A 15,115-nucleotide genomic window follows, 5' to 3' on the forward strand; every position below is an offset into this window, starting at 1 on the left:
CTGGGTCCCGCGGCTGACGCTGTGCTCTCTCTGAACGGGCTACTGTCCTGTGCACGTGTGGGAGGGGGCAGAGGTGGAGGCAGAGCCTGGAGACAGAAGCCCCCGTGCCCCCTCCTCTTGCCTGTCCACCCCCAAACGACCCACACAACCGCTTTCTCACCTGGAGTTTGGCAAGTGAAAGGGGAACTTTCTGCTTATTTGTTTGCTCATCTTCTCTAAGGTATGCCTCTCCTGGGGTCTCCTGACTATTCGGGAAAGGGTACCCTACACTCAGAACACCAGAGAAGGGAGAGAATACGGGCTACTGCGCTGCAGATCTGGGGACAAGAGGGCCCCAGCCCCGCGCAGCCCGGGCGTCGGGGCGTCTTCCGAACCATGGGCAGCGCGCGCGGAGTCCATGTTCAACACCGCGGACAGCGCCCCAGGCCCCAGGCGCCTTCGCCTCCCGGCACCGTCAACGCGCTGTCAGCAGCCCATTCACCTAGGCCAAACCACGACCTACCAAAGGGCAGGGGTTTTCACTGCCTGGGTTTGAATCCGCCTGCTTGTAAGCTGCATGAGTTCAGAGATAAAGAGCAGGTAGCGCTGGGCCTGGTTGGAGGCAAGGAATCAGATACAAAGGTGAGGTTTAAACAGGGCTTCCCTGGTGGCGCAGCGCTTAAGAATCCGCCTGCCACTGCAGGGGACACGGCTTCGAGCCCTGGTCCGGGAAGATGCCGCGGAGCAACTAGGCCCGTGCGCCACAACTGCTGAGCCTGCGCTCTAGAGCCCGCGAGCCACAACTACTGAACCCGAGTTCAGCGCCACAGCTGCTGAGGCCCGCGTGCCGAGAGCCCGTGCTCCGCAACAAGAGAAGCCGCCACGATGAGAAGCCCGCGCGCCACAACGAAGAGTAGCCCCCGCTCGCCCAAGCCTGCGTGCAGCAATGAAGACCCAATGCAGCCAAAAATACAATAAATTAAAAAAAAGATCCATAAACCCTTTAAACAAAACCCAAAACAAACAAAAATCAACAATGGGAGTGATTTCAGGCTGTGGGGGACCAAGGGTGCTGGCGTGGAGGCAGGGGCACCTGGCTTCGGCACCCGGGCTGTAGACACAGCGCCAGCTCCCTCTCCCGGCCTCAGAGGGCACCCTGGCTCCAACAGGCTTTCTGACCAGACGGCAGGCCAGGGGTGGGAGTCACCCGCTTGCAGACGAGCAAACCGAGGCTGGAGGGGACGGGTGACGTGCCGGCACGTGGTGGAGCTTTGATGTGAACGCTGGGTCCTTCCGGTGCCAGCGTCTTTAACGTGCACGAACAGATGCCACAGGGAAGACAGTTCAGGTGGGGTGACGGGGGGGGTCCCTGCCTCTGCAGGCCTGGTCTCCAGGTCAGGTGGGGTGCCCGGTGACGGGGGGGGGTCCCTGCCTCTGCAGGCCTGGTCTCCGGGTCAGGTGGGGTGCCCGGTGCCGGGGGGGGGGGGTCCCTGCCTCTGCAGGCCTGGTCTCTCCTTGTCCCCCTTGTGGCCTCTGTCCTCTCCAGCCTCTTTGCCTGTCACTGTTCATCTCTGAGGGGCAGCAGGGGTGTCCAGGTTTGACCCTGCCCAGCATGGCCACCTTCCCTCCTGTCCCTCAGGGTCCAGAGCTCCAAGCTTAGGCATTTTCACTGTCAGTGGTCACTAGAGTTATTTGGGGTTTCTATGGATTTTTTTTTCCCCAGGGTAATGCCCAAGACCTCTCTGTCTGGAGGTGGATGGTGAGAAGACCCTCCCGAGTGGAGGGTCTGGGGTGCCTTTGGCCCTGGGTATCAGGATCTGCTGCTGGTGAGCGCCTCTCCTGCGCCTGCTGGAGCCCAGCCCCGCAGTCTATCCCCATCATTCTAAGACACAAGTCCAGTCACACTCCTCCTCTTCCAGAGACTCCTTAAGGCCGCCATGGCCCAGGGCCGACTCCGGGCTCTGCAGCCTGGCGCCAAGGGCTTCCTGACTGTGTCCTGTGGGATGTGCTGCCTGGCTCCGCAGTCTGCACCCTGTGCCCGGAGCTCCGCAGTCTCTGCACCCTGTGCCCGGAGCTAAGCAGTCTCTGCACCCTGTGCCCGGAGCTCCGCAGTCTCTGCACCCTGTGCCCGGAGCTCCGCAGTCTCTGCACCCTGTGCCCGGAGCTCCTGATGAGCCTGGACGGTCTGGCTGCCGAGTGCCTCCGTTGGCGGGGCCCCTGGCTGTTGTCTACACAGATCCTTCCTGCGCACCTTAGCGTTGGGTGCCCATCCGAACCCCGAGCTTCGCTCCGTCACGTCTTAACGTGTCGTGAGACCTTTATGTGTTCACTTTTGGCCCTGGCCCCAGGCTGGGGGCTCTTGGACATTCTGTGTGAGTCTCACCCACTCCGTGTCCCCCATCAAAGCAGATGCAGGATGCAGGATGCAAAAGCACGTTCACGCTGATGAGGAAGATCGAGGAGCGACGTGGGGGGCGGAGCCTGCGGCCGAGCATCGCGCGGCCACCCCCGTGGCGCTCTGACTCCCTAGTCTGTCTGTCCTGCCCTAGCCGCCTCGGCTCTGTCCTCCACTGACAGTGTGACCTGGCACTGATCAGTTTTCTGCCTGGTGCAGTGGATGCAGGTGGTGGCCTGCCCAGACCCCCAGGTCTAGCTGCTGAGCGTGGTGGGCCAAGCTCACACCACGATCTGCCTGGGAGAACTGGCCTGGCTAACAGGCGGCGCCTGTCCCCGGGGACCACCCTTCCTCCAGGGGCAGGGCTAAAGGAGGGCATCCTTGCTCTGTTCTGTCCCTGCCTTTCCTGCACTCCCTCCTGGATTTCTCCTGCCTCAGTGAATCGCCGGCGCCTGAATCGCTGCCGCTGGCTCTGCTCGGGCCTCCCCGGGGGTCAGTGGTCAGGAGACAGACCTGGGGAGTCTTTGTACAGGGAGGAATGACACCCCTGCTGTGCCGAGTGCGTGTGTGGACATCTACAGTAATGCGTCTCCCCTACCCCCAGCCCCATGCCACTGGAAAAGCTCCAGTTAAATCAGAAATGTCATCGATTGGATAATTTAGCCCCAGCTTTCCCTTCCCTTCATTGTCCCTCCCCACCAAGGCCTTCCAACGGGGAAACGATGCTTCCCACCTGCTGAAGCTGGGCTTGGCCACGTGAACTGCACGGGCAGGAGTGACCAGGCCTTCAGGGGCCTCTGAGTTTCTGCCCCTTGCAGCTTCCAATCTCTTCCATCAGAACCTGCTCCAGGGCACTGAGGGTCCATCAGCTGGGAATGGGAATGAAGGTATGGAGGCTGCCTGAACCCCACCTGATGAATCCGGCAGGGGAGGGGGTGCCAACTGGCAACCGATCCTGGTCTGCCACCAGGAAAGGAATGACCACTGCTGTGGACCACTGAGATCTTTGGGGCCGTTTGTTACACAGCGGGATTGCAGCAGAGCCCTGACTGATACAGTCCACGCAGCAGGGCTGAGAAAACGTGGCCTTGTCAGCACCCACCCACTTGTCTGTTTGGTTCCCGGCTCACGTGGCTCTCCCGTCCGTTTCTCCCTCTGTGACCAGACCTCCACCTGTCCACCAGCTGGCTCAGCCACCACAGTCACAGTGTGTCCCTCCCGCATGCCCATGCTTCTGCACTCCCCACCACAGGCCTGACAGGGTGAGTCCCGGCTGGGTCTGGAGGCAGCAGAGAGCAAGATGGGCAGTTCTGCCCTCGAGGGGCCTGGGCAGTCACCCAGCCACCAGGGAGGGCAGGCGGAGACCGCCCACCGGACACCACCTGAGGGAGGGCGGGTGGGGGTGAAGGTCAGGGAGGTGAGAAGGTGCCCTTTCTGGCCCAGAGGAGAGCGAGCAGGGAGCTGGGTGGGTGCTGGGAGGAAGGGGTGGGGTGAGTAGGGAGCGTCCAGCGGGGTCTGAGGGTGCGGGGAGGGCGCGAGGGCCGGGTACATAGGAGGCGCTCAGTAAACGAAGGCACAGAAGTCGTAGGCGCCCAGCGGCCCTACCACACTCACGGGGCCTGCGGCCGCGGGTCAGGAGGGCATGTGGGGGGGCAGTCAGGCGGCGTAATGAGCTTAATTGAGGTTAATGCCTCCTGCGAGGCTCCCTGATTATTAAATTATTATTATCACACGCATGAATCATAATTAGAAGTTTGAGTAAGGCTCCGGGAAGCCTCGGAGCAGCGACTCTGGCGTGCAGGGCCCTCCTGGGGTCCCGGGGCGGGGTCCGCGGTGGGGAGGGGCGTGTGCACTCGGGGAGCTGTTGGCGGCCCGGGAGACTGCGTGCCCAAGAGGAAGTGTCCGTGGGGTGGGCGCGTGTCCGAGGACGGCTGCGCATCACCACGAGATGACGTGCGCGCCCCTGGGCCGCTGAGCCGCAGGACGGGACCGGAGACGCGGCTGGCCGGGTGGTGGGCGGGGGGGCTGGGGAGAAGGGGCCCCCGCGGCCCCGCCCAGCGGCTTCCCCACCCGCAGCTGCCCTCCTGGCCCGAAGCCGGCGAGGGGGAGGCTTCGGGGTGACGGGCCGGGAGGAGCTCACGCTTCTCCATTCCCTCCTCTCCCGAGGCCCCCCTTCCCTCCCCCCTCCACGGTCCCCTCACGGGTGAGAGTCATCCCTCCCCCGCTGCTGTGTCCGCACCCAGGAGCCCCGCAGTGAGTCGACACGGTTGAGGATGTGTCCCTGTGGTCCACGCACCGGTGCCAGTGTGTCCGTTCACACGTGTGACTCTGCGTGTGTGTGTTTGGGTGTCCACGTGTTTGCGTGTGTCCATCCATGTTGTGTGACTGTGTGTATGTGCCCAGAGTGGATCTGTGTGCGTGTGTGTGTCTGGGTGTATACGTGTGTGTGGTGTGGTTCTGACTCTCCATCTCTGTAACCTGTGTGGGTTTGGGGAGCCCTTTGGGGCGCAGACCAGGCGGAGGCCACCCTGAGGGGCCCCGGTGGGCTCCCCCTCTCCAGGCCAAGCTGCAGCACGTCTTGTCCCCGTGTTTGATTCCAACCCCTCAGCCCTGTCCTTCAGCCCCTCCCCCTGCACAGCTCAGCCGGGAGAATCCCTGAGAAGATGTGCTGGGGAAGGATGGGGGGAGCCAGGGGTCCCCAGGGGGAGAGACAAATCGGTCCTCCCTCCCCTGCCCTGAGAGCGCCCTCCCCCTCCCTCCCCCACCCTCTCTCCCCCACCCTCTCTCTCCCTCTCTCTCCACTTCTCTATTTATTTTCCTCTGTTGCTGAAACATATTGAAGGGGGAGAAAAAGGAAACATTAAGATCCACTGTGAGCCACACAGCGGTTTAACGATTTCAAATGAGCCCCGGCTTGGGTGAGGACCTGACAATTCGCCGTCAGGGTGGCAGATGACGGTGAAAATTACCCGGAATCAATATTCTCGCCGGGTGTCCCGGGCTGATAAGCGCCGCCAAGACAATGTTGACTATTAAAGTCGACAGCTTGAGAGATTACACTATTAGTTATGCTATTTTTAATAATCTATAATATTGGGGCTATAATTAATTAATTATACGGGTCAGATAATATCTCGGGCTGGAATGAGGTCTGAAGGACCTATTACGGTGGTAATGAGAAAGGAGGAATCTAATCTGGGGACAGGTGCAGGAGGGCCGCGTGCAGGCCAAGGACGCTGCCGCCCGCCGCGCTGGCCTCCCCCGGCTGCCCGGGCCCCGAACCCAGCCCAACACAGCCGGCTCCCTCGAACCAGGGGTCTGCCGGGTCACGCGCTGTGGGGCTGCCGTGAAGAGGGACTCTTCCTCTGAGCAGCTGGGGGAGAAGGAGGGTCTGCAGGCCCTGCAGGGCTGTCCTGGTCCCCGCCCGCCCCCACTGCTTCCCCATCTCTCTCCGAAGTGACGGCCTAGGCCGGAGGGCTCCCGCCTCCGAGGTGCTCAGAGCACGGCTCGCAGGCCTCACCTCGTGCTCGTCCAACCTCTTCCCAGCACAGAGAACAAAAGCCAAGCCTGCTGCCTTGGTCTGAGGGGCCTGCTCCAGCTGCCCAGCCCACCCCCTCTCGTCTCCCTTCCGTGGGCTCCCACACCCCTGCCAGGAGGCCTTCCTGCTGCCGCTCCAGGGCCTTTGCACTGGCCGTTCCCTTGTTCCGTCGCCCAGCCCCCCATCTTCTCGTTGACACTCATGTCGAGCGGCACCTGCCTGAAGGTCCTGTCTCAGCTACTGCACCGTGTCTGCCCAAGACGATGGTTATTTGTATGCTGGTGGGATGGAGGAACGATGGGCCGCTACTGCTGCCTCTGAGCGGGGTGGCCTTTGCTGAGCACAGTTGTCCTGTGAACAAAACCAGGACACAGTGGTCTGGACGAGGGCCACGTGCAGGTGCATCGCCCACAGGTGTGCTCAGCGACACTGCTCCTTCCCTGGCCCATCCTCCCGCTGCAGGAGGCCACCCTGCTCTCCCTGGGATCCTCCCCTAAACCCGTGGTGTCAGCTGCTTCTCAGGAGTCGGGCCCCGAGAAGATAGGCCGCCGGGAGGGTGGGGCGGCCCTGGGCCTCAGCGGAGCCTGGGGACAGGACCCTCTGTGGACACCCTGAGGGGGCAAGGACCTCTGCAGGACTGTCACCCTTCACGGCTGGTGCCTCCCCTTCCCCGTCAGCCCCCAGGCCTCTGCCCGGCTGGCCCTCGCCTGCCCCCTTCCTCACGGCCGGGCTGCTGCTGTGTGGGACGGTGGGAGCAGGGCACCGGCTGCAGGGATTTTAAAACACAAGTAAAGCCAGCTAGCAGGCTGTCCTCTTCCTGCTGTCACCAGCGCAGTGATTCTCACCAATGTCAGTGATAAATACTCCTACCCAGAAAAGGTGTTTTGTCGGCCCAAGGTCTAGACAGTAGCTGCGGCCACGGCACAGTTCGTAGGGACGCCCGTAACCCTCGGACTGCACGTTTTCTCCTTCCGCTTTGTAAGCGTCATCTCACACGAAGCCAGCTACGAATCCAGGGTCTCCAGGCCCCAGACCGGCCAGGAGCGGGCCCCACGTTGCTTCAGGCCACGCCTGTCTCCATCCTTGTGTTCCACCCGTGACCACGTGTAAACAGCAGGCCACAAATAAAAAGACACAGAGACAGAGACGCAGGACGTGGTGACCTCACTATGTCATTCTGGGCGCCATCCCCACGGCGCCCTCCGGTGCCCCGTGATGTCCTGCCCCAGATCCTGGAGCAGGGAAAGGACGCTCGTGGGAGAAAGTTGATGAAACCCCATCTGGGTTTTCCTTAATAGGTTCCCAGCCCTGATGTGTCTCCAGGGACAGGCATGCGGTGGGCGGCGGGGAGGTGCTGACCCCGGGGGTGGGGGGAGTAGGAGGAAATCTACTGTGCAACTCTTCTTTGGACCTAAAATTATTCCCAGATGAACAGTTTACTAAATACATTAATATGATCTAAAAGTACCAACCCATTACCTTTTCCTCTTTTGCATGGTAGTATTAAATTGGTTAATTTCTTACCGATGATACAAAAATTCAATAAAAGAAAATTCTCACCATCCCCCGGCGGCCCGGGCCCCGAACACAGGCACTTATTGTCTGTTGGTTGCTTCGTTTCCCGGTGATTGCTGGAAAGAGCTCTGGCCACGTGCTCCTGGTCTCAAATATTGCGTTAGCCAGAAATGTCATTCGGGTTTTTCCATGATATCTTAACGGCCCACCCAGTACTAGAGGTGGAGCCCGGTGGCTGCCTCTTTGAGCCCCAGGGCAGACGCCCCGGTTGTGCCCCCTGGGACTCCTCCCCGCACCTCTTCCAGGCGCCTTCTGTCACCGCCTCGATGGCACAGGTGAGCGTTTGGGTCCCCTCCCGCCTCCCTTGACGCTGCAGATGTGGGAACAGCTCAGGGCACTGTAAGCAGAGAAGGGGGCAGGTGGCATACCCAGGCCTGCAAGGTGGAGGCCAGCGGGGACGAAGGGCCAGGAGCGATGGTTTGGGGGCCACGGCTCCCAGCTGAAGAAGGGAGCCCCTTGGCTCCCTGCTGACCCAGCCCGGCCTTGCCACACTCTATGACTGTAGAGGGGACACGTGCAGAGAAGCCAGAACGTCTCCCATGATCCCACAGCACAGCCGTGGCCCCGCTCACATCTCGCCTGTTTCTCTCTTATCCTGTTTTCTGCTTTTTGGAAACACACACGTTGGTGCTGTGTGTCCAGCTGCGGCAGCCGCTCTTCTACCCCACATTACATCACGAGCCAAGATGACACCATCTGCAGCCACTGCCGGGCCCGCTCCATCCCAAGGCCAGAGCTCGGCATCACTGGGTCGCCTCGGGGTGCTCTGTGCGCGGTGGTGGGGGCCCTGGTTTAGGTGTGACCCCCTCTGCAAGAGGAAATAGACACGAGCTGCTGGGTTAAAGGGAAGGACGTGGACGATACCTCCAGCAAGGCCCCGCTTGGCCGGAGCTCCCGGGCTCGAGGCGGGCGGATCTGCTGTCTTGCTGTGATTTTTGTTCTGCGGACGCTGGCGAGGAACTGGTCCTGTGTCCGTCTTTCATGAACTGCCTTTTGCCCTTTTTCTATTTGTTCAGCTGTTGGGGTTATTGTGTTGTAATAGATTAAAGAAATTCTTTATTCTAAAATATTTCAAACACACGCAGAAAAACACAGAAGAGTACAGTCAGCTCCCTTGTGCCGCCACTCAGATTCAACAATTACAGACGTTTTGTCACTGTGAGTTCATCCATTCACAGCCACGCTTTTCTTTCTGGAATATTTTAAAGCGTATCAGATATCAGGTCCCTTCACCTGTAAATATTTCAGGCAAGAGAAACAAGCCAAAACAAGGTATCCAGATTGGGAAGGAAAAGCGAAACTACCCCACGTACAGGTGACACCATTACCCACACAGAAAATCCCAAGGACTGACTTCCCGGGACTCAGAAACTAGGAGGCTCAGAGGATACGACCCCAAAAAGTCAATCACATTTCTATCTGCTAGCAATCGACCACTGGAAACTGAAATTTAAAAAATTTACGATAGCCATGGGCTTAGGAGTTCCTTCCTCTTCCTAGTTTTCTGAGTTTTTATCATGAACAGATGTTGCATTTTATCAAATGCTTTTCTGCACCTACTGCTGCGATCATGTGGTTTCTTTGGTCTGTTCCTGTGGTCAGTGGTGATAATTGGTGTTGCAGTGTTGAAGTGGTCTTGCATTCTTGGGATAAACCCCACTTGGTCCTAACGTTTTTGTTCTTTTCAGATGCTGCTAGACTTGATTCGCTAGTATTTTGCTGAAGATTTTTGCATGGTTGTTCATGAGAGGTAGCGTTCTGTAGCTTCTTATCTGGTTCTGTCTCTGTCTGCTGTTGGAGTTGGGATAATGCTGGCCTCATAAAACGGGAAAGTGTTATCTCTTCTATTTTCTCAAAGAGATTAGGTAGAATTGGGGTTGCTTTTATCTTTAGATATTGTGAAGAATTTGCCAGTGAAACTATCTGGGTTTGGAGTTTTCTCTTTTGAAAGGTCATTGGCTACGGATTCAATTGCTTTAGTAGATAGAGGGATATTCACGTTACTCGTTCTTGGGGAAGTTTTGATAGTTTGTGGATTTCAAGAAATTGGTCCATTCATTGAAACGGTTGAATCTGAGTGTGTGGAGTCATCTCTAATCGCCCTTTTAATGTCTGTGGGCTCCGTAGTGATGGCTGTCTTTTACCCCTGTTATTGGTAGTTTGTATCTTCTCTCTCTCTTTTTCTTTTTTTTCCTTTTCAGTCTAGCTAAAGATTAATCAATTTAATTGACTTTTCCAAAGAACCAATTATTGATTTCATTGATTTTATCTAAAGTTTCTCTGTTTTTAACTTCAATGATCTGGGCTTCATCTTTATTATTTCCTTTCTTCTGGTTGCTTTGGGTTTCTTTTGCTCTTATTTTTCTAGTTTTATAAGAGGGAAACTTAGATCATTGATGCAGTCTTCCTTCTTTTCCAATATAAACACTTAATACTATAAATTTTCCTCTAAGCACTGCTTTAGCTGCAATCCACAAATAATTTTGATATTTAAAATTTTTCATTTAGTTCAAAAATGTTTTCTGGGCTTCCCTGGTGGCACAGCGGTTGAGAGTCCGCCTGCCGATGCAGGGGACGCGGGTTCGTGCCCCGGTCCGGGAAGATCCCACATGCCGCAGAGCGGCTGGGCCCGTGAGCCAAGGCTGCTGAGCCTGCGTGTCCGGAGCCTGTGCTCCGCAATGGGAGAGGCCACAGCGGTGAGAGGCCCGCGTACCGCAAAAAAAAAAAAGTTTTCTAATTTCCCCTGAGACTTCTTCTCTGATCCATGAATTATTTAGAAGTTTGTTAACCACTAAGCATCTGGGGTTTTAAAGACATCTTACTGTTATTGCTATCTAGTTTAATTCCATTGTGGTCAAGAACATATTTTTATGTAAGTTGAATTCTTTCAAATCTCTTAGGTTGGTTTCATAGCCCAGGATGTGGTCTCTCTGGAGACTGTCCCATGTGCACTTAAAAAGAATATGTATTCTGATGTTGCTGGACGGAGTGTTGTTCTGTAATGTCATTTAGGAACATCGGTTGATGGTGTTGTTCAGTTCTTCTATTTCCTTGCTGATGATCTGTCTGCTTGTTCCACTGATACTGAGAGAGGACCGTTGAGGTCCCTGCATAGTTGTGGGTTTGCAATTTCTCCTTCCAGTTCTGTGAGTTTTTGCTTCATGTGTTTTGACGGTCATGTTGGTTATGTTGTTAAGTGAATACACATGTAGGCTTTTATGTCTTCTTGATTAATTGGTCCTTTTATCATTATGTAATATTTCTATTTACCCCTAATAGTTTTCCTTCATCGAAAATTATTATAGCCACTTCAGCTTTCTTTATTACTGTTTCCATGTGATTTTTTAAAAAATTTTATATATTTCTTTCTTTCTTTCTTTCTTTCTTTTTGGCTGTGTTGGGTCTTTGTTTCTGTGCGAGGGCTTTCTCTAGTTGCAGCGAGCGGGGGCCACTCTTCATCGCAGTGTGCGGGCCTCTCACTGTCGCGGCCTCTCTTGTTGCGGAACACAGGCTCCAGACACGCAGGCTCAGTAGTTGTGGCTCACGGGCCTAGCCACTCCGTGGCATGTGGGATCCTCCCAGACCAGGGCTCAAACCCGTGTCCCCCGCATTGGCAGGCAGACCCTCACCCACTGCACCACCAGGGAAGCCCTGCATGTGATCTTTATTATGTTGAGTTATGTTCCCGCTATAACCACTTTTTTGAGAGGATTTTTTAAATCATAAATGAACGTTGAATTTTTTTCAAAAGCTTTTTCTGCATCTGTTGAGATTATCATGCGATTCTTATTCCCCTATTTGTTAATGTGGTGTATCACACTGATTGATATTGAACAATCCTTACGTTTCTGGGATATATCCCACTTGATCATGGAGTATGATCCTTTTAATACATTGTTGAATTTGGATTGCTAATATTTTGTTGAGGAATTTGGCATCTATGTTCATCAGTGGTATTGGCCTGTAATTTTCCTTTTTTGATATCTTTGTCTGATTTTGGTAGCAGGGTGATGCTAGTCATAGAATGAGTGTGGAAGCATTCCATCCTGTGCAGTGTTTTGGAATAGTTGGAGAAGGACAGGTGCTAACTCTTCTCTAAATGATTGTATAATTCACCTGTGAAGCCATTTGGCCCTAAACTTTCGTTTGTTGGAATTTTTAAAAAACTACTGATTCAGTTTCATTGCTGCTAACTAGTCTTTTCATGTTTTCTGTTTCTTCCTGTTTAGTGTTGGGAGATTGTACATTTCTAGAAACTTGTCCATTTCCTCTAGGCTGTCCATTTCATTGACATATAATTGTTCATAGTAGTCATTTATGATCCTCTGTATTTCTGCGGTGTTAATTGTAACTTCTTTTTCTCGGCCGTGCTGCACGGCTTGTGAGATCCTACTTCCCTGACCAGGGATCGATCAAACCCACACCACCTGCATTGGAAGTGTGAAGTCTTAACCACTGGACCACCAGGGAAGTACCTCCCTTTTCATTTCTGATTTTATTGATTTGAGCCCTATTTTTCTCTTAATGAGTCTAGCTAAAGGTTTATCAATTTTGTTTATCTTTTCAAGAAACACCTCTTCATTTCACTGACCTTTTCTGTATGTTTTAGTCTTTATTTCATTTATTTCTGCCCTGATCTTTGTGATTTCTTTCCTTCTACTAACTTTGGGTTTTGTTTATTCTCTTTCTAGTTCCTTTAGGTGTAAGATTAGGTTGTTTATTTGAGATTTTTCTTATTATTTCCTGAGGTGAGATTTTATTACTATAAACTTCCCTCATTGAACTGCTTTTGCCATGCCCTTAGATTTTATTTTTGCTTTTTGTTTTTTGGGGGGTTTTTTTGGCCATGCCACACAGCATGTGGGATCTTAGTTCCCCAACCGGGGATCGAACCTGTGCCCCCTGCAGTGGAAGCATGGAGCCCTAACTACTGGACCCCCAGGGAAGTCCAGATTTGGGATCGTTGTGTTTTGGTTTTCATTTGTCTCCAGGTATTTTCTATTTGTTCTCTGATTTCTTCAGTGATCCACTGGTTGTTTACTAGCATATTGTTTAACCTCCACGTGCTTGTGTTTCTGTTGGTTTTTTTTTTCCCCTTAGAGTCTATTTCTAGTCTCATAGCATTGTGGTCAGGAAATATATGATTTGGTATGATTGCTATGATTTCAGTCTTCTTAAATTTGTTGAGATTTGTTTTGTGGCCTACCATGTGATGTGTCCTGGAGAATGTTCCATGTGTGCTTAAAAAGAATATGTATTCAGGCGTCCCTGGTGGCGCAGTGGTTGAGGGTCCGCCTGCCAATGCAGGGGACATGGGTTCGTGCCCCGGTCCAGGAGGATCCCACATGCCGCGGAGCGGCTGGGCCCGTGAGCCATGGCCGCTGGGCCTGCGCGTCTGGAGCCTGTGCTCCGCAACGGGAGAGGCCACAACAGTGAGAGGCCTGCGTACCGCAAAAAAAAAAAAAAAAAAAAAGGATCCTGCTGCTGTGGATGGAATGTTTTGTATATCTCTATTAAGTTCATTTAATCTAATGTGACATTTAAGGCCAGTGTTTCCTTATAGATTTTCTGTGTGGATGATCTGTCCATCAAACCAAAACTCTATAATAGATACACACACAAAAAAGAAAAAAGGAGTCCAAACATAACACTAATGATACTCATCAAATCACAGAGGCAGAGAGAAAAAGGAACAAAAAATAATTTTATATATATATATAATTTTTACTCTCCCCACACATTTAATGTTTTTTGCATCATCTTTTACATTATTTTGTTTCACGTGTCCCTTAACTACTTGTTGTGGATATAGACGATTTTTACTGCTTTTGTCTTTTAACCTTCTTACTAGCTTTGTAACTGGTTGATCTATTGCTTTTACTGTATATTTGCCTTTACCAATGAGATTTTTCCTTTCATGACTTTCATATTTCTCATTGTGGCCTTTTCTTTTCTGCTTAGAGAAGTCCCATTAACATTTCTTGTAAAGCTGGTTTTATGGTAGTGAAGTCTTTAGCTTTTGCTTATCTGAAACTGTAAAACTTTTCATCTCTCCATCAAGTCTGAGTGAAAGCCTGCCAGGTAGAATATTCTTGCTTGTATGTTTTCCCTTTCATCACTTTAAATATATTATGTCACTCCTTTCTGTTCTGCAGAGTTTCAGCTGAAAAGTCAGCTTATAGCCTAATGGGCGTTCCCTTGTATGTAACTTGTTGCTTTTCCCTTGCTGCCTTTAATATTCTCTCTTTATTGTTAAGTTTTGCCATTTTAACTACAATGCGTCTTGGTGTGAATGTGTTTGTGTTCATCTTGTTTGGGACTCTCTGTGCTTCCTGGACTTGGACGTCTGTTTTCTTTCCCAGGTTAGGGAAGTTTTCTGATATTATGCCTTCAAGTATGTTCTCCGTCCCTTTCTCTCTCCTCCTATAATGCAAATATTAGTACACTTCATGTTGTCCCAGAGGTATTTTAAACTGTCCTCATTTATTAATTTTTTTCTTTTTTCTGTTTGCTTCAGTGATTTCCGCTACTCTGTCTTCCTGCTCACTGATCATTCCTCTGTATCATCTAATCTACTGTTGGTTCCTTCTAGTGTATTTTTTATTTTAGTTATTTTATTCTTCATCTCTGTTTGGTTCTTCTATTTTCTAACTCTCTGTTAAAAACTTCTATCTCCTCTCTCTGTTCATCCAATCTTCTCCCAAGTTCTTTGAGCATCTCTACAACCATTACCTTGAATTTTTCCTCAGGTAGACTGCTTATCTCCACTTCACTTAGTTTTTCTTCTGGGGTTTTATCTGTTCTTTCATTTGGAACATGTTCCTCTGTTGCCTCATTTTGCCTAATTTGCTTTTTTTATTTCTATGTATTTCGTAGGTTCGTTCCATTTCCCAACCTTGGAAGAGTGGCCTTTTGTAGGAGATTCCTCTGGGGTTCAACAGGACCCTCACCTCCGATCACCAGAGGTATATGCTCTAGGGGTGCCCCCTCTGTGGGCTATGTGGGTCTTTCCGTAGTGGCAGGCTGACTACTGCGGGTAGCCTGGTAGGCTTGGCTGGCCCCGGTCCAGTTGGTTGCTAGGCCCAGCCTGTGCGAAGTCTGCTGGCCACTGGTGGGTGGAGCTGTGTCACAGATACAGTGTCAGCCTGCTGGTGGTCAGGGCTTGTTCCTGATGTGGCTGGCTGTGGAGCCCAGGTGTCCCAAAGCTGGTGCCAGCCCTCTGATGAGTGGTGCTGGATCCTGGGTTGGCTGGCTGAGGGCCCAACGTGTCCTAGAGCTGGTGTTGTCCTGCTGGTGGGCAGTGCTAGGATCCAGGGAATCCTAGGACTGGTGCCTGCCCACTGGTGGGTAAGGCTGGTCCCAGGGTGGTGCACTGGTGTGTAACGGCAGGTCCTGGGCCCTCTGGTGGACAGGGCTGTGCTCAGGGGTGTCTGTGGGCTCAGGGGTCTGTTGGTGGGTGGGGTTGGACCCCAGTGCTAATAAGCTAGATGGAGGATTCCAAACGGGCCCTTGCCAGCCCCGGCACCCTCGTGGTAGAATGAGCTCCTCCCAAGTGACCGCCACCAGCGTCTGTAACCCCAGGGTGAGCTCCAGGTGCCCCCTGCCTCTCTGGGAGGCTCTCCTAGATC

Source organism: Tursiops truncatus, chromosome 5, assembly GCF_011762595.2.
Source record: "Tursiops truncatus isolate mTurTru1 chromosome 5, mTurTru1.mat.Y, whole genome shotgun sequence".
Lineage (NCBI taxonomy): Eukaryota > Metazoa > Chordata > Mammalia > Artiodactyla > Delphinidae > Tursiops > Tursiops truncatus.